This window comes from Triticum dicoccoides, chromosome 2B, assembly GCF_002162155.2.
Source record: "Triticum dicoccoides isolate Atlit2015 ecotype Zavitan chromosome 2B, WEW_v2.0, whole genome shotgun sequence".
Lineage (NCBI taxonomy): Eukaryota > Viridiplantae > Streptophyta > Magnoliopsida > Poales > Poaceae > Triticum > Triticum dicoccoides.
This window is the reverse complement of record NC_041383.1, coordinates 25,169,884-25,189,109: the sequence shown is the minus strand read 5'-3', so window position 1 is coordinate 25,189,109 and position 19,226 is coordinate 25,169,884. Positions and strand designations below refer to the sequence as shown.

Genomic DNA, 19,226 nt, shown 5'->3' with positions numbered 1-19,226 from the left:
TCTTGATAGTGGCCCTTTTGCCCCGCGATCGAGCGAGCCTGCGTGCTCTAAGCTCTGGCTATGTGCCATGTACTCGCTTCGTACTTCGTTTGGTCAGGTCTTTCACGCGTAAACCTTATGTTAAAGCTGGCCGGGAGCCTCCGTGCTCGTGTCGTCTGTTTCGGGACTAGGTCCGATCACGCTGCCTGTTGTGGGCTTTATTAATTTAAAGCCGGACGCGCCCAAGCGTCTTCGTTCTAAAAAAAAAGTGCATCCTTGTACTTTGAAATCTCAATTTGTCCAAAGACTTCCATGCGTTCGCTAGAAAATTTCCCAAACAAGATACCATTTTGACTTTCTTCTTCCAACTGCACTCATTTCTTTATGATTTGTTTACGTTTTTTCAGAAGTAACATTTTTCTCTTTTTCTTCCAAGTTACAGCATACGGAACTTAACATGGTACCTTCAATTTTGTACATAGGAACTTGTGCTACTTACATTACTAATAATAACTACTGCGTACAGCCAACGGAGTAGTTGTGATGAGGCGGTAACATCTATTTTTTCGGTGCGCACTCCGCACATGTCTCAACTTGTTTCTAGCTCATCTTTCCCCGCTCTTTACCCATCGCCGGGTTCCTTTCTACCGGGATCATGTAGATCTGCCGTGTTCAAACTCCTAGCGGACGTTCCTGCCATCGCTTGCCGAAGGTCGACGACGACAATCGTTGACAACGACTACAACTACTGCCGGTGGTCTTCCACTTTCCCCTCGGAACTGGTGATATGGAAGAAAACCCCATTGGACGTCAATCCAGTTCATGAAATGGCGGTAAATCACATGCATCCTTCTTAATCTTGTGCAAATCAGCTCTGATTCCTCTATTCGTACTAATCTGCTTCTTCCTCCTTTTCTAGTGCCCAGTTTGTTTTGACTAGAGAGGCATGTGCGACCAGGAAGACGTTCTTAACATCCACAACTGGTTTTGTGTCTTTTTCAAATCAGACTATAAAAGAACACCAACAAGTTTCAAATAGTGACTCCAATCTTCCTTTATCAATAAAAAGGATATTTCATTAATAATCCCAAAAGGAGCGGAGGGGATACACATTTGTTGTTCTGGTCGATTATCAGGGTGCGGAAATAGCTAGAACTTTTTTTAGACAAAAATAACAAACATCTTTTAGAACTGAATGTAGAAACTATGGTAAAACTTCTTGATGTATTTAAATAGAAAATAAATTGTCGCCTCATCAGTGTATGACCATGATTGAATTGGTTAATGTGAATAGAGTTCAGTCAGTTTGTGGTGTACCAGATTGGACTCGTAGCGTGCCGCCAATGGCACACTCCTGGTATGAGGTGACTCATCAACCTTTTCGAGAAAAGGCCATCGAATCGACTCGTCAACTGAACTCGTCTCGTCTCTACACATCAACTCGTGCACCATCTCGAGGTTTGCAACAATGCCTAATATGGCCGGTCGGGCCCTCCCAACCCACTTCACGCAGCATCGTGCAATCTGCGCCACACGCTTCAAAGCATGTAGCTTCCATGACGTTGGCTCTGATACAGGTCGCCTGTCCAGCAACTCCACAAGGTTACCGGCCTCGATGATGGGGGATGCGAAGCATGCCAGATCTTCCTTTATCTTCAACCCTCCTTGGAGAAATGCTCTTTCCCCTGTGAGAACCTCGAGCATCAGCACACCCAGGCTATACACGTCACTCGCGGGCTTCACACGACCTCGGAGGCAGTACTCAGGGTCGACATACCCAAATGTGCCCGTGACGGGGCACTCTAACCCCGATGACTCCTTGTCGCTTGCCACGTGCCAGGGAACCGACGAGCCAAAGTCTGACAAATGTGGTACCCAACTGGCGTCGAAAAGGATGTTACTCGACTTGATGTCACGGTGGATGATCGGCGGGTTGGCGTGACAGTGCATGTGCTCGATGGCGCGTGACACGCAGAGGAGCACCTCTATGCGCATCTTCCAGCACATTGTGACCGGCGACAGCGCTGAGGAGCCTTGGTCACGGTGCAGGTGGTCATAGAGTGTGCCGTTCTCCATGTACTTATAGACGATCAGCCCCTCAGCCTCCTCTTCCGGCTCCTTTCTCCGCCTGGTGGTTAACAGGCGCTTTTTTCTCTTGCCTGTGACCGTAGTCACACACGATCCAAGAAGGCGGACGATGTGTCTATGTCGGAGCTGTGACATGATGTCAAGCTCCAGCTGTAGGTTGCCTGATTGCACGCGAGTTATGCGCTTGATGGCGACTTCCCGGCCATCGTGAAGCCTTCCCCTGTAAACCCGTCCACCGCCGCCATGGCCGATCACGGTGTCACGGGCGAAGCCATTGGTGGCGGCCACAATCTCCGCCAACGTGAATTCCTGGGTTCCATGGGTACTATCTCTACGTCCTGGAAAAGGGACCACGAGAATGAGCACCCTTGTACATTTATTTTCCAAAAGATTGTCTGCATGGAGTGATGTACATAGCCTTAACAGCACCCATGTAAGTAGTAGTACGTATCAAGCTTTATATCATCTTTATCGGAGAATATTGAGGTTTGTACATACCTGCTGCAGCTGGGACAACCGTGGTGGAGGAGGTGGATACGATGGTTCACCTCCAGTGGTGGCGGAGTCATCCGGGACTAGGACGTTGTAGATTCTCTCGAGGCGGCGAGTGATGCCGATGTGGCTGATCACTGGGAAGAGGATGAGGTAGGAGTCGATCCTGCCCTGAATCTCCCTGAACCTCTCGGCCGTCCTGCCGGCCATGACGAACTGGTAGGCGGCGCTCCTCCCCTGGCAGGATACGACGAGCTCGTGGGCGTCCCGGAGCACGTCGCCCAGCCCGGCCAGAGGCCACGCCGTTGCCTCCGGTTCGTCGGCCAGCTGCACGTACGGCAGCAGCTGCGCGATCATGAGGACCCGGCGCGCCAGCTGCTCGCATTCCGCCCTGTTCTGCCGAGCCGTCAGCGCGGCCTGCATGGTCATGGAGATGAGCCCGCCCACGTCCGCGCCCACCAGCTGCGCCACCGTCGCCGCCTGGCCCAGCCCCGTCCACAGCGCCATGGCCGCTGACCGAAGCTGCTACGCGCAGTGTTCAGAGGCTCGCGAAAGGGTTGCGTGGGTGACCTTTGATTCACGCTAAGATTCCTCCAGAGTCCAGAGAGTTGATTTCCACGGCAGGGCAAGCCGTTGAGTCCGCTTTCTGGTCATGGTTTGCGGCCGAGGCGACCACGGCAGCTTCCGCGAAATTCCCCGGAAGGCGAAGGGTTTATCGTCGTGCGCGCCTGACTTGGACGGCTACTAGTCACCTCATGACAACCACAACGATGTTAGTGCGGCATCTCCACCAACATCTCTTTGAGAGAGGCCACGCGCGTCGCCACCGTTTGCGAGCGCTGAGTGCATGGAACACAAGGAGACGTAGGTGTCGAAGTAGTAGAGATGTCTCCGATTCTCGTTTCTTTTCAGCTGGCGGTGAGGCTGACGAGTCACTCGCTCAGCTACCTGCCCGTGTCTTGTCTTTGCTCAATTGAGCTCACCTTGCTGTAGTCTAGTGTGAAAGAAGAAGGAGAAGAAAGGGTTGGCAAAGATGAAGTAGAGGATAGGCCTTGATGATGATCGATGACACATCTCTGCATGAGTGAAACTTGCTATCAGCTGAAACTGAGAAGGCGTTGAACTTTTCACGCTTGTTCCCAGACCAAGCGAAACACCCAAAAAATATTTGAAAACATGAGCATTTTTTAAAGAGGTAATATCATCGAGAGTCATGGAACTTGCGCCCGATGTTCAGTTTAGTGCTAGAATTTTGAAAATACGAATTTCCAGTCATTTAACTTCACTCAAGCATGCACATACGGTCACAAAATATGTATGTGGACGTATTAATGTGGAGGTAATATCATCAAAGATTATAGAATTTGCATTGAATGTTCAGTCTGGTGCTAGAATTTTGAAAATACGGATTTGTGGTCACCTAACTTGCGTTCTCATGCAAATACGGCCATTTTATCCCGGACACACCATGTGGCATGACTGGAACCATTTTTTTTACAGAAACACCCCTGCTTTACTTTTCATTGCACAGAAGCCCCCTCATCAGCACATGCGGGTCACACTTGATAGAGAAATGAGAAATAAAAAGGCCGAGCCCATGTCACGCTAGACAGAGAAATGAGAAATGAGTTGAGCTTGAGCCAACACTAGCTCGCTCAATCTTAGGTCGAACTATCATACATTGAATGTTATTGTTATATATTAAAAGGAAATAAGATAAAATATCATTGTATGTTGTGTAAGCCTTCATTTTATCTACAAACAAACAAACATGGAACAGTAATAAACATATAGCAAATTTACACCTTAATATGGTACATGGTCGATCCTCAAAAAAAATGGTACATGGTCTATCATGTGCTAAATATGCTGGTATGTTTTGACCAAAGTTCAATAGCAGATGCACCCTCTTATGTTTTCTTGTTATTGTGGCATAGCTATTTAAAAAAGGATTTACATTATGGAAAATTTTATTGTCTCATTTAGCTCTACACTAACTTTCAGATATCAATGCAAGAGCCATTTCTACAGCTCAACCTTGATCTTCTCTCAGATTTAGCTTGGTCATATTTTAGTATGAGCTGAGCTGACACTAGGTTGATCCGTTCGAATTCAGCTCGTTTGTAGCTCGGGCACAAAATATACATGTGTTAGGAAAACAAAATGGCTAAAAAATCAATAGATGCATGACTCAGCCCACAAAGCACACTTGGCAAGATGCCAGTGCCACGTGCATGCTGATGGGACAGGCGTCCTCCTCGCACAAAGTTGTCGTATCACCATTGACACATGGCGCACATGAAAGAAGGGTCGAGCGCCACCTCGCATTCCACATTTTCTTGATGCTCATGTATAAGAGTGTTCATTGGCTGGCCGCCTCTTTGGAAAATACAGGTGCAGAGAAGAAAAGTATGTGCAAAAAATGGTGTTCACTCGCATGTGATCCATGGAGTCGCCGCTATCCGCCGGCATCCTGCCTCAAACGTTGTCGGTAAGATCACAGGTGTGTCTTCCAGCTCAAGCTATTTACTATCCAGTACACTTCTTTAATCTACTCCCTCCGTTTCTAAATACTTGTCTTTCTAGGCATTTCAACAAGTGACTACATACGGAGCAAAATGAGTGAATCTACATTCTAAAATATGTTTACATACATCCGTATGTAGTAGTCATTTAAAATGTCTAGAAAGACAAATATTTAGGAACGGAGGGAGTAGTTGCCATGTGCATATCAGGTGGAGCTAGGCTTTACGCATCTAGCCACACGCGCGAGGCCAGGAGGCGGAGGAACTAGCCATGACGCCGAGTGGCTTGGAGGTATTTGTTGTTTCCTTTCTTTGGTTGAGAAGTTTTGGTGTTTTGCTTCTTTTCATGGATTCTTGAGTCTTATCGGTTAGCACCAGAAAGTTGGTGGGTTAAACGGACATGGTTCCACTTCCAGCTTCACCAGCTCCTATTTAATTTGAGCATGGCTTCTCCTATACTCAATTCATTTTCTTAGAAGTTATGTACAGAGCCTTGGATTAATTCAGTGCAAGCTTATCTTCTCTAGATGAAATTCACTTATATAGTTACATGTGTGTATTTTTTTTAGAATTGTGCCTAGAACTACATTGACCACTTGATAAGGAAACACTCGGAATAGCAGAACAAACAAACTGCCACCGGAGGTTGTTGGTTTGAGTACATATTTACACATTATTTAATGTCTGCAGGTCTCACACACGGTTTATGTCCCTCGCCAGATGGTTACTCGAAGAAGTTACATCACCATGCAAAAAACACATACACTTCTCACTTTTGTGGGCGTTGGATAAATCTGAGGATGCATCGACACCACGGTTTGACCAAACGCCTTCAAAATATCATTACTAAGAAAGACACTACCAGTAGCGTTGGTGTTTTGCATACCGGTAGCGTGGGTTCCCGCGCTACTACTAAGGCGCTACAGCTAAATTTTAGCAGTAGCGCGTTTTTTACCCTGCACTACAGCTAAAAAGTTAGTAGTAGTGCGGTGCCACCCACGCTACCACTATTCCCGTGTCTTGTCTTTGCTAAACTGAACTCACCTTGCTCTAGTGTCTAGTGTGAAAGAAGTAGAAGAAAGAGTTGGCAAAGATGAGGAAAGGCCTCGATGATGATCGATGACACATCTCTGCATGAGTGAAAGTTGTACCATCTGAAACCGAGAGGGCGTGGAAGCTTTCGCGCTTGTTTCCAGACAAAGCGAAACACTACTGGATTATCAGATCGATTTTGTCCGGGCGCCAATCGCTAATCTACATACGTCTGCTATGGAAGAAAAGATTTGGCAAAAGATGGATAAAGCGACGACGCATATCCATCAATCTCTACCAAAAGCTGAGAAGGTGTTGAAGATCGTGTTGTTTCGGGTTCAATTGTAAGCAAATTAACGTAGGAAATCCCAACAACTCTGTTGGTCCCATACAGAATACGCGCATGTTTTGAGTATCGAGTTAATACCACAATTGGTACATAAACTTATAGGGGTGGGAACAGTATCATACAAAAACTATAAAACCCCACAAAACTGCTCCTCCAACTTGTCTGCTGTAACAAAATCATACAAAGAGCTGTGGAGGCGACATTTGGCATGCCATGTTGGCTGTGGTAATTTTGCAGAAAGGCCCATCAGTTTATTTTTTGTACACTGCGCTCCTCTCTCCCCTCCTACCCGTTCCCCGTTTGCCAATCCCTAGCCCCGAGCTCCTCTCTGTCCACTCGGCCGCCGCTCCTCTCTGTCCACTCGGCCACCGCCCCTCTCTGTCCACTCCGCCGCCGCTCCGGCCACGGCGCCGCCGTCCTCTTGCTTCCACCGCCGGCTCATGCGACATGAAGGGGTCTCCATCTTCAGGATGGAGGGAGCAGGTAGGACGCCGTGGGTCAGGGGCAGCGCCGTCGTCTGGCCAACGTCTTCCGCTCCATGGATGTGACCTCACGGGCGCCGACAAGACGAAGGGCGGTGAGCCCTGGGAGAAGATCACCGGCGAGGTGCGCTACATGGATGTCGATTGTGTTGGGGAACGTTGCAGAAAATAAAATTTTTCCTACGATTTCACCAAGATCCATCTATGAGTTCATCTAAGCAACGAGTCATGGGAGAGAGATTGCATCTACATACCACTTGTAGATCGCGTGCGGAAGCGTTCAAGGGAACGGTGATGATGGAGTCGTACTCGCCGTGATTCAAATCACCGATGACCAAGTGCTGAACGGACAGCACCTCCGTGTTCAACACACGTACTGTACGAACGACGTCTCCTCCTTCTTGATCCAGCAAGGGGGAAGGAGAGGTTGAGGAAGAAGGCTCCAGCAGCAGCACGACGGCGTGATGATGGTGGAGAGGCAGTACTCCGACAGGGCTTCGCCAAGCACACAACGGAGGAGGAGAGGTGTTGGGGAGGGGAGGGGCTGCGCCTTGGATCAGGTATTCAACCCTCCCCTCACCCCTCTATTTATAGGGGAAGGGGGAAGGAGGCCGGCCATTTGTTGGAATCTGGGCCCGCCATCGCTTCTTCATAGTTCGAAGGTTCACCATTGTCTAACAACATGATTTCCAGGACAGGGTTGCCATACCACTCTGGTGTGGAACGTGTCCTTGTGGACCTACGAAGTTCAGTAGCAACTTGATCAGAAGTACCTTGATCATCATCATTAATTTCCTCTCCACTCGGTGTAGGCACCACAGGAACGTTTTCCTGAGCTGCACTACTTTCCGGTTCAAGAGGTGGTACTTCATCGAGTTCTACCTTCCTCCCACTCACTCCTTTCGAGAGAAAATCTTTTTCCAGAAAGGATCCGTTCTTGGCAACGAAGATCTTGCCCTCGGATCTTAAGTAGAAGGTATACCCAATGGTTTCCTTAGGGTATCGTATGAAGACGCATTTTTCCGACTTGGGTTCGAGGTTTTCAGGTTGAAGTTTCTTGACATAAGCATCGCATCCCCAAACTTTTAGAAACGACAGCTTAGGTTTCTTCCCAAACCATAATTCATACGGTGTCGTCTCAACGGATTTAGACGGTGCCCTATTTAAAGTGAATGTAGATGTCTCTAGAGCGTATCCCCAAAATGATAGCGGTAAATCGGTAAGAGACATCATAGATCGCACCATATCCAATAGAGTGCGATTACGATGTTCGGACACACCGTTACGCTGAGGTGTTCCAGGCAGCGTGAGTTGTGAAACGATTCCACATATTCTTACATGTGTACCAAATTCGTGACTTAAATATTCTCCTCCACGATCCGATCGTAAGAATTTTATCTTTCAGTCACGTTGATTCTCTACTTCATTATGAAATTCCTTGAACTTTTCAAAGGTCTCAGACTTGTGTTTCATCAAGTAGACATACCCATATCTACTCAAGTCATCAGTGAGAGTGAGAACATAACGATATCCTCCACGAGCCTCAACGCTCATTGGACCGCACACATCGGTATGTATGATTTCCAATAAGTTGGTTGCTCGCTCCATTGTTCCGGAGAACAGAGTCTTGGTCATTTTACCCATGAGGCATGGTTCGCACGTGTCAAATGATTCATAATCGAGAGACTCTAAAAGTCCATCAGTATGGAGCTTCTTCATGCGCTTGACACCTATGTGACCAAGGCGGCAGTGCCACAAGTATGTGGGACTATCGTCATCAACTTTACATCTTTTGGTATTCACACTATGAATATGTGTAACATTACGTTCGAGATTCATTAAGAATAAACCATTGACCATCGGGGCATGACCATAAAACATATCTCTCATATAAATAGAACAACCATTATTCTCGGATTTAAATGAGTAGCCATCTCGTATCAAACGAGATCCAGATACAATGTTCATGCTCAAACTTGGCACTAAATAACAATTATTGAGGTTTAAAACTAATCCCGTAGGTAAATGTAGAGGTAGCGTGCCGACGGCGATCACATCGACCTTGGAACCATTCCCGACGCGCATCGTCACCTCGTCCTTCGCCAGTCTCCGCTTATTCCGTAGCTCCTGCTGTGAGTTACAAATGTGAGCAATGGCACCGGTATCAAATACCCAGGAGTTACTACGAGTACTGGTAAGGTACACATCAATTACATGTATATCAAATATACCATTAGTGTTGCCGGCCTTCTTGTCCGCTAAGTATTTGGGGCAGTTCCGCTTCCAGTGACCCTTCCCTTTGCAATAAAAGCACTCAGTCTCAGGCTTGGGTCCATTCTTTGACTTCTTCCCGGCAACTGGCTTACCGGGCGCGGCAACATCTTTGACGTCCTTCTTGAAGTTCTTCTTACCCTTGCCCTTCTTGAACTTAGTGGTCTTATCAACACTTGATGTTCTTTCTTGATTTCAACCTCTGCTGACTTTAGCATTGAGAATACTTCAGGAATGGTCTTCACCATCCCCTGCATATTGTAGTTCAACACAAAGCTCTTGTAGCTTGGTGGGATCGACTGAAGAATTCTGTCAATGACCGCCTCGTCCGGGAGGTTGATCTCCAGCTGGGACAGGCGGTTGTGCAACCCAGACATTTTGAGTATGTGCTCACTGACAGAACTGTTTTCCTCCATCTTACAACTATAGAACTTGTCGGAGACTTCATATCTCTCGACCCGGGCATGAGCTTGGAAAACCATTTTCAGCTCCTCGAACATCTCATATGCTCCGTGCTTCTCAAAACGCTTTTGGAGCCCCGGTTCTAAGATGTAAAGCATGCCGCACTGAACGAGGGAGTAATCATCAGCACGTGATTGCCAAGTGTTCATAACGTCTTGGTTCTCTGGGATGGGTGCTTCACCTAGTGGTGCATCTAGGACATATTCTTTCTTGGCTGCTATGAGGATGATCCTCAAGTTCCGGACCCAGTCCGAATAGTTGCTGCCATCATCTTTCAGCTTGGTTTTCTCTAGGAACGCGTTGAAGTTCATGTTGACATGAGCGTTTGCCATTTGATCTACAAGACATATTTTGCAAAAGTTTTAGACTAAGTTCATGATAATTAAGTTCATCTAATCAAATTATTTAATGAACTCCCACTCAGATTAGACATCCCTCTAGTCATCTAAGTGTTACACGATCCGAGTCGACTAGGACGTGTCCGATCATCATGTGAGACGGACTAGTCATCATCGGTGAACATCTCCATGTTGATCGTATCTTCCATACGACTCATGTTCGACCTTTCGGTCTCTGTGTTCCGAGGCCATGTCTGTACATGCTAGGCTCGTCAAGTTAACCCTAAGTGTTCTGCATGTGTAAATCTGTCTTACACCCGTTGTATGTGAACGTAAGGATCTATCACACCCGATCATCACGTGGTGCTTCGAAACGACGAACTTTAGCAACGGTGCACAGTTAGGGGAACACTTTCTTGAAATTATTATAAGGGATCATCTTATTTACTACCGTCGTTCTAAGTAAACAAGATGCATAAACATAATAAACATCACATGCAATTATATATAGTAGTGACATGATATGGCCAATATCATATAGCTCCTTCGATCTCCATCTTCGGGGCTCCATGATCATCTTCGTCACCGGCATGACACCATGATCTCCATCATTGTATCTTCATGAAGTTGTCACGCCAACGACTACTTCTACTTCTATGGCTAACACGTTTAGCAATAAAGTAAAGTAATTTACATGGCGTTCTTCAATGACACGCAGGTCATACAAAAAATAAAGACAACTCCTATGGCTCCTACCGGTTGTCATACTCATCGACATGCAAGTCGTGATTCCTATTACAAGAACATGATCTCATACATCACAATATATCATTCATCATTCATCACAACTTCTGGCCATATCACATCACATGACAATTGCTCTAAAAATAAGTTAGACGTCCTCTAATTGTTGTTGCATCTTTTACGTGGCTGCAATTGGGTTCTAGCAAGAACGTTTTCTTACCTACGAATAACCACAACGTGATTTTGTCAACTTCTATTTACCCTTCATAAGGACCCTTTTCATCTAATCCGCTCCAACTAAAGTAGGAGAGACAGACACCCGCTAGCCACCTTATGCAACTAGTGCATGTCAGTCGTGGAACCTGTCTCACGTAAGCGTACGTGTAAGGTCGGTCCGGGCCGCTTCATCCCACAATACCGCTGAAGCAAGAAAAGACTAGACAAGATCTACGCCCACAACAAATTTGTGTTCTACTTGTGCAATAGAGAACTACGCATAGACCTAGCTCATGATGCCACTGTTGGGGAATGTTGCAGAAAATAAAAATTTTCCTACGGTTTCACCAAGATCCATCTATGAGTTCATCTAAGCAACGAGTCATGGGAGAGAGATTGCATCTGCATACCACTTGTAGATCGCGTGCGGAAGCGTTCAAGGGAACGGTGATGATGGAGTCGTACTCGTCGTGATTCAAATCACCGATGACCAAATGCTAAACGGACAGCACCTCCGCGTTCAACACACATACGGTACGGACGACGTATCCTCCTTCTTGATCCAGCAAGGGGTAAGGAGAGGTTGAGGAAGAAGGCTCCAGCAGCAGCACGACGGCGTGATGATGGTGGAGAGGCAGTACTCCGACAGGGCTTCGCCAAGCACACAACAGAGGAGGAGAGGTGTTGGGGAGGGGAGGGGTTGCGCCTTGGATCAGGTATTCAGCCCTCCCCTCACCCCTCTATTTATAAGGGAAGGGGGAAGGGGGCCGGCCATTTGTTGGAATCTGGGCCCTCCATCGCTTCTTCATAGTTCGAACGTTCACCATTGTCTAACAACATGACCGAGACGGCTCTCCGGTCAATAACCAACAACAGGATCTGGATACCCATGTTGGCTCCCACATGCTCCTCGATGATGTCATCGGATGAACCACGATGTCGAGGATTCAATCAACCCCGTATACTATTTCCTTTGTCAGTCGGTATGTTACTTGCCCGAGACTCGATCGTCGGTATCCCAATACCTCGTTCAGTCTCATTACCGGCAAGTCACTTTACTCGTACCATAATGCATGATCCCGTGACCAAACACTTGGTCACTTTGAGCTCATTATGATGATGCATTACCGAGTGGGCCCAGAGATACCTCTCCGTCATATGGAGTGAAAAATCCCAGTCTCGATCCGTGTCAACCCAACAGACACTTTCGGAGATACCTGTAGTGCACCTTTATAGTCACCCAGTTACGTTGTGACGTTTGGTACACCCAAAGCACTCCTACGGTATCCGGGAGTTACACAATCTCATGGTTCTAGGAAGAGATACTTGACATTGGAAAAACTCTAGCAAAACGAACTACACGATCTTGTGCTATGCTTATGATTGGGTCTTGTCCATCACATCATTCTCCTAATGATGTGATCCCGTTGTCGACGACATCTAATGTCCATAGTCAGGAAACCATGACTATCTGTTGACCAACGAGCTAGTCAACTAGAGGCTTACTAGGGACGTATTGTGGTCTATGTATTCACACGTGTATTACGATTTCCGGATAATACAATTATAGCATGAATAAAAGACAATTATCATGAACAAGGAAATATAATAATAATCCTTTTATTATTGCCTCTAGGGCATATTTCCAACAGATTGTTGCAAGGTGTGTACCCTCTCCTCAATTTGAAGATGCACTGTGTAAATTTGTAGTGAATGGATATTATTGTAGATGTTAATTGTGGCAGACTTCGTAACTTGCAAGATGTAGTGAATTTCTTTCAAATTTGTACTCAATGTGGTAAATTTCTGAAGATGTTGTCACTTGCAAGATGTAGTGAATTTCTTTCAAATTTGTACTAAATGTGGTTACTTTCTGAAGATGTTTTGGTTGGATATGATTGTAGGGGACTGCAGTGCTTCCAAACTTTGATTGGAGTATACCTCCATCCTCCCCTGATGCTGCTTTCAATGGCATTGACAGTAGTGACAAATGTTATCACTTTCTGAACCCAGCAAGAAGAGTTTGCTGTGAGGGCTATGACTATGGTCGTAGATTTCTTGTCTGTCCTGTTGAGGTTAGAATCCAGCACTCATATCTGAAGTGTGTTCCAAAAAATGCTTGTTTAGAATGGATGCTAATTTACTAAATGTGTGTTCCAAAATGCTTGTTTTATGTTTTCAGGATTATGGTACATGTGCTTATCTGAAGTGGGTGGACAAAGAATGGCAGGGGAGGCCTAGGCAGGTGATTGGGAAACTTGCTGAAGAGAATGTGGCTCTTCAGAAATTTGTCTTTGACAAGGATGCTGAAATTATGAGGCTGAAGGAAGAGAGGAAGGCCATGATCATGAAGCACAAGAAGGAGATCAGAACTAGGGGTAGGAGGGAATTTGGTTAGCCTGTTTGGTCTGCTTCTCTGCACTGTTGTATGGTGTTGTAGCTCTAGTGATAAGAGGTTTTGTGTAGTAAGTTAGGTAATTTAGTATTTGGCATGATGTGAGTGGTGAAACTATTTGTTATCAGTTGCTACTTGTACTGATTATATGAAATCAGTGGCTACCTATTATCTATGTTCAGTGTTGTAAACATTCCGAACTGGAATGAGTGGCTTGAAATGAAATCAGTGGCTTGTACTCATTTCAGTTTACTCTAGTGTAAGCAAAATTCTCTTATTTGACATGAAATCAGTGGCTTGTTTACTTAACTGAAATCAATGATTCTCTTATTTGACATGAAAATACACTCATTTGTGTTAACTTAACTGTAAGCAAAATTTAGATCAAGCAAAATTCAGTTAACTTAACAGTGCAAATTTCAGTTAAGTTAACCATTTGGAAGGGGCCCAGGGATTTTCAGGTAGTACAACTTGGCATATTTGGCAGAAAGTGAGCACCTGGTACATTCTATTTTAGGATGTGTGCACATGGGCACAACATGAGCAGAGAACCTACAGTTCAACAGCAGATCAACATGGGCAGAGAACATGCAGTTCAACAACACTTCAACAACAGATTGGCAACATAGATAACAACAGTTCAACATGGACTGCTCAAAATACATAACTTATATGCCAACATATAGATCAGCATACCTAACTACTCTTCAGCATCTTCACTGCTTCTTCAGTTGTTCAGGTGTTGCAGGCGGATGCAGCGGCGCACCTTCTTCAACTCTTTCTTCAACGGCGTCTTCTTCTTGTTTTGCTCCTTCACCTCTTCTTCTTGTTCAACCTCCACCTCTTCTGGCAGGAGCTCAACGTCCGGCAGGAGCTCGACGTCGATGGGCATGTTTCTGCCACCCTCAACGGCGACCGGCGCAACGAGCACAACCTCGTCCGCATCCGTGTCATCGTTAGTGATGACAACAGTCTCTGTCAGGTCATCGTCAGAGGCGTAGTCCGCAGGGTCGACTGGAGCAGGCAGCGCGAGCACGACGATGATGATGTTCGCAGGGTCGTCGTCGAGGGGGACCGGGGCCAGAGAGGTGGTGGAGCGGTACATCCACCACCTAGCTCGCTGGTACGGATCCACGCTGAGCGTGCCCTCACGCATTGCCCAGACAAGGAAGGATGGCGGCGGCACTGTGAGGCCTGGGGGGAGGCACGGGCCTTCTCGCCGTCCGTCAGCTGCTTGGCCAACCCGCGCGCATGCATGAGCATCATCTTCGGGGTCGGGAACCAGGTGCAGACCTCTCGAATCTGCGCGCGGAATGACTGGTCGTTGCCGGCCAGATCCTCCAGTGCGAGCTTCCAGTCCTCGACGTTCGCCATGGCGGCGGTGGTGAGTTGGGAGTGGAGGCGAAGCGGTCGGTGTGTGGGGATTGGTGAGTGGGGAGTGGTGGGCGGCGCGGTGGGTGGGCGTGGATTTATTGATGCGGCGAGTGGGAACGCGAACCGTCCAGAGTGGGAGTTGGCGACTGGAAGAGTAGAAGTAACTTTCTGCATCTATAACTAACAAGCTCCTACTCTTACCGTACTAGCATTGCACCCTACTTCTCTAAGTACAGGTCCTGGGTTCGAGACCCAGGCCAAACATTTTTTTGTTTATTTTTTTTAATTGTGGGCGTCTCCAGCACAAACAATAAATGGAGTTCAGCATATTCAGTCCACCAAATTCAGTTCAGCAAATGCAGAAAATTTAGTACATTTAGTAAATGCACAAAATTCAGTACATTCAGCAAATGCACATTCAGTACATTGAGACATTTTTCAGGTAATGCACAAACAACTCAAATGTGTAGGTATTGAAAACTTAAATGTTCTTAATTCTTGAGTACATTGTCATGAAGTGCTGGCAGTTCACTACATGTCTAACTGGAATTGCAACAAAAACTTGGTATTACATGAAAAATGTCTTGCACTCACAAATGCTAGCATCAAGTTCAGACATGAACTTCTAAAGTTTAGCATGAAGTTCATTGATGAACTAAACAGACATCTAACTGTCACCCCCAGGTGCATTCTAAGAAACTGGAATTTCTTCAGTTAAATTGAGATTGGGTATTGGCTCCTTTGCTCTACCATCACCAAACATGAGTCTGTATGCTGGATAAGAGGTAGCTTCCCTCCTAGCTCTTCTCCCAGCCACTCCTCTGCCTCTGGCTCTACTTCCAGAAGATCGTCATCTCTCTGTAGTGCCAGATCTCACTGTCTTTCCTTTCTTCCTTCCTCTTCCTCCAGTTGCACTTGACCCTGGCTCATCTGGATGTGGTACTGCTGCAGCTCTAGTCCTACCTCTTCCTCCCCCTCTCCCCCTCACACTGGTTGTTGATGTGGTTGTGTTTCTTCTAGGAGGGATAGATTCCCTAGCTTGTACCACAAAAGCAGACTCTTCAGGAAGTGGCCCGGGAGGATTCCAACTGCTCACATATGCCCTCTCCTATGCAGGATCACAAAATGTCAGGAAGATATAAATGAGAAAAAGAAATGCATGTACAAAGTCAGAGAAAGACAGAAATATGTAAAGTGCACCTCCTGGCCTATGGTGTAGACCATATTGCTTGTGTCATTCATAGGATCAAGCCTTGGATCAAGTCTTGTTGGCATAACATCCTGTAGTCACAGAAAAATTCATGTTAGTAACATAACTAAACTTAAATGAACTTAACTGAAATCACTAGTTTAACCTATAGAATTGAAGGATCTCCAACTTCTTCATCATCTTCTAGTAGAGCTTCCTGTTGCCTCATAAACTTGGCATGTCCTCTCTTGTTGTGGTCAGCACTGCCACACACTGAGCAATGCATGGCCACTCCTTTTTTGTTGATGTAAACAGTTCCATCTTTCTTCTTCTTCTCTTCTGGTGTCTTTCTCCTGTTCTTAGCTGGCCTGCCCATTTTCTTTGTGAAGACTGGAGGATGGATGGCAATGCCATTCATCTTTTCCCAACTTTTCCTGTCCCTCATAGGCATGATGTTGTGCCCATAGGCCTTTAGATAGTTTTCTATGCTATAGCACTTGTGAACCAATGTTTCAGGGTCAACCTTGTCAGCTCTACAACAGGCAATCACATGATTGCAAGGGATGCCATCCAACTGAATTTTTTTGCAATCGCAAGTTCTTGCTGGAATATCCACAACATACTTGTTGTTCCCTGATTCAACACCATAAATGCCCAGACCTGAATGTGTTGGAAAGGAGTTATCTGAGTACTCTGCATTCTTGTCTAGTTTCTTCCTAATCTTGGGGCAGATCAGTCCAGTTCACTTTTCAGAAGCTTCTTTGTACTTTCTGTCATGCCTCATAGGAATTTTATGTGTTATGCATTCTAGCATTGATATAACACACAGTTCTCTTGCATCCAAGATGTAGCTGCAAGAGAGACATAATAAAGTTTTGTCAAAACTCAGTGACACTGCAAGATTGTGTTGAACATAACTGAACTTGTATGCTACATAAGTGAACTAACTGAAGTTTACCTGTTGTACACCTCTGACATGTTGTTCAGCAATATGTCACACTTGGGGAAATCTCTGAAGTATGCTTTCACCCACTGGTTGGGGGGCTTGCCATCCAACCAATTATATGCCTCCAAGTTTTCTGCCCTCAACTTCTCTATGTTCAAGGTCCACTTGTCCACATTAGTTGACCTAGCAATGGCCCACAACATATTCTTTAGTGTTTCTCCTTTGAACTTCTGGTGGAAGTTTTGATAAAGATGTCTAACACAAAATCTTTGTTCTGCATCTGGCCATATCTTATCAACAACATTTATCAAACCCTGCAAAAATAGTTAATAAACATGTCAGACAACAGCAATATATGGAAAATATGTAACAACAACATGACTGGACAAATGGAACACACCTTTTTCTTGTCACTCATTATAGTGAAAGGGGAGGTGTTAATGATGTTTAAATCATTCTTCAAAGTGGTGAGAAACCATTCCCAAGAGTAAGTTGACTCCACCTCCATCATCCCCATTGCAATTGGAAATATGCAATCATTGGGATCAATCCCAATAGCTGTAAGCAGCACACCCTTGTATTTGCTCTTCAGGTGACACACATCAACAAATAGAATTGGCCTGTACCCCCTCAGAAAACCTCACTTGCAGGCATCATAGGACCAATATAGTGAAGATAGGTGATCTTTTGGAAGCAGGTCACCTATTTCCTTCACTTTGGTTGTGCAAACAGTGAATTTGCTCCCTGTATTACTTCTCCTCAGTTCTTGTCCATAGTCCCACAAGTGGCTGTATTGTGCTTTCTCATCACCATGTATGATCTTAAGTGCTGCACTCCTGGCCCTGCCAAGCTTCATTCTCACTGGATTAAGCTTGAACTTCTGCTGAACTTTTCTTCCAAATGTACCCAAGTCCATGCTCTTGTTGTCTCTGAACTCATCCATAAATATCTCAGTCAGGTACTTCACTGTGAAGCACTTGGAATCCCATGTTTTCTAACAGGTGTGCTCTCCATTATACTCTCTGATGACAATACTTCCTGTTTTATTGTCTCTAGAAGCTTTCAACATCCAAGGGCAATCTGTTTGACAAACACCAATGAATCTCTCTGCCTCATTTCTAGCTTTGATAATTTTCACTCTGTTTTTGACTGTGTATGCAGTGACTGCTTCCCTTAGCTCTTTCATTTCTCCAAATACCTGCCCAACCCTGAAGATTGGGTTGCTCATGTCCATTTCTGCATTGAATGTTCTGAATTTATATTTTAACTTCTCCAACTCATCTTTTGACAGGTTCAATTCATCATCATCCAGTGGATCTTCCTCCTCAAATATCTCTTCCTCTTCTTCATTGTTGTCATTCAGTGATTTGTCAACATTCTGAGCAAACAAATCATCATCTCCATCTTCACAATCATAGTCACTCTCATAAAAGTCCGAGTCAGTTTCATTCAACTCTTCTTCTCCACCATTGTTTTCAACTGCATTATCCGTATTCTTTGCATCTGCATCATGATCTGCCTCTGCATCATGTTCTGCCTCTGCATCCTCTCCTTCCTCTCCATTCTCTGCATCATGATCTGCCTCTGCATCCTCTCCTTCCTCTGTATCCTCATTTCCATCTGCATTTGGGCATCCTTTTAGTATGATTTCAGGATATAATGTCTGAATCTTCTTCTCCTCATCAACTAACAAATCCAATGTCTTGGCTTCTCTGCTGGACCTCACCATAGCAGCTATAACATCAGGATTGTCCACACATAGTAGGCCATCACCATAGTCTTTCCCTGACAAAATCTAGTACACCTTGATTTGAGGGTCTGTAGGGTCATAGTCCATCCTTGACAAGCAATACTTGATCATCCCTAGTGACCATGTGTCTGTATGACAGTAGTCAAAAGCTTCATGACTACACCCAATGTAAGAGAACTTCATTTCTCCACCTATGCATTCCCCCAAGAAAATTCCATTGTGCTCAAACTCCACTGAGAAAAACTAGCTAGCTTCTCAGTTTGTCACTACAATAATTGACAGATGAAATTTTTAGTGCAACTGAATCATAGTTTCAGTGATCAAACTCTAACTGAATCTGTACATGATTTTCAAACACAAGTATGTACTGAATATCAACTAAAAGACAACCCTTTCATCACAAATCAATGGTACAAATGCTGACTTTCATCTCAAAAAAGACATGTACTTTTGGCTAACAGGGAAAGTCAGCATTTTTACACTGAAATATCAACTAAAATACCACCCTTTCATCACATTTTACAGTGCATCTTCAGTTCAGTGCAACAATAGCACATAATCTCTGAATATGTAAACAATAAAATCACATCAAAA

The 19,226-nt window shown here is 45.3% G+C and overlaps 1 pseudogene; it reads right to left on the bottom strand.

The window, feature by feature from the left end:
• Positions 1-1,254: 1,254 nt before the first annotated feature.
• LOC119366902 lies at positions 1,255-3,069 on the bottom strand (annotated as a pseudogene).
• Positions 3,070-19,226: the final 16,157 nt, after the last annotated feature.